Here is a 316-nt window from a genome sequence, read left to right as displayed (position 1 = left end):
TGGTCAATAAATACATGCATTCAGAATTAATAAACTCAAATTCATAATCAATTTTTATACCTTTTTCGTCAAAAATATTAAGTTCTGCTGAAATTATTCTTAGTCAAAAAAATTAAATTCGATTGAAATCATAGTCAATAGCACAAAATATTCCATAGTTGCTTATTGAATATTCATAAGTAAATATTCTATAATAAACAATAAACATTTATAGGTCCTAAACATGATAAATAGTAATTAACTTACCATAATAGTTAATAATTAAACTACCATGATAATATAAAAATCTTGAAATTTAGGTGTGTGTTGGGGGGGG

This window comes from Solanum tuberosum, unplaced genomic scaffold (assembly GCF_000226075.1).
Source record: "Solanum tuberosum cultivar DM 1-3 516 R44 unplaced genomic scaffold, SolTub_3.0 scf00086, whole genome shotgun sequence".
Classification (NCBI taxonomy): Eukaryota; Viridiplantae; Streptophyta; class Magnoliopsida; order Solanales; family Solanaceae; genus Solanum; species Solanum tuberosum.
This window is presented reverse-complemented; position numbering follows the sequence as displayed.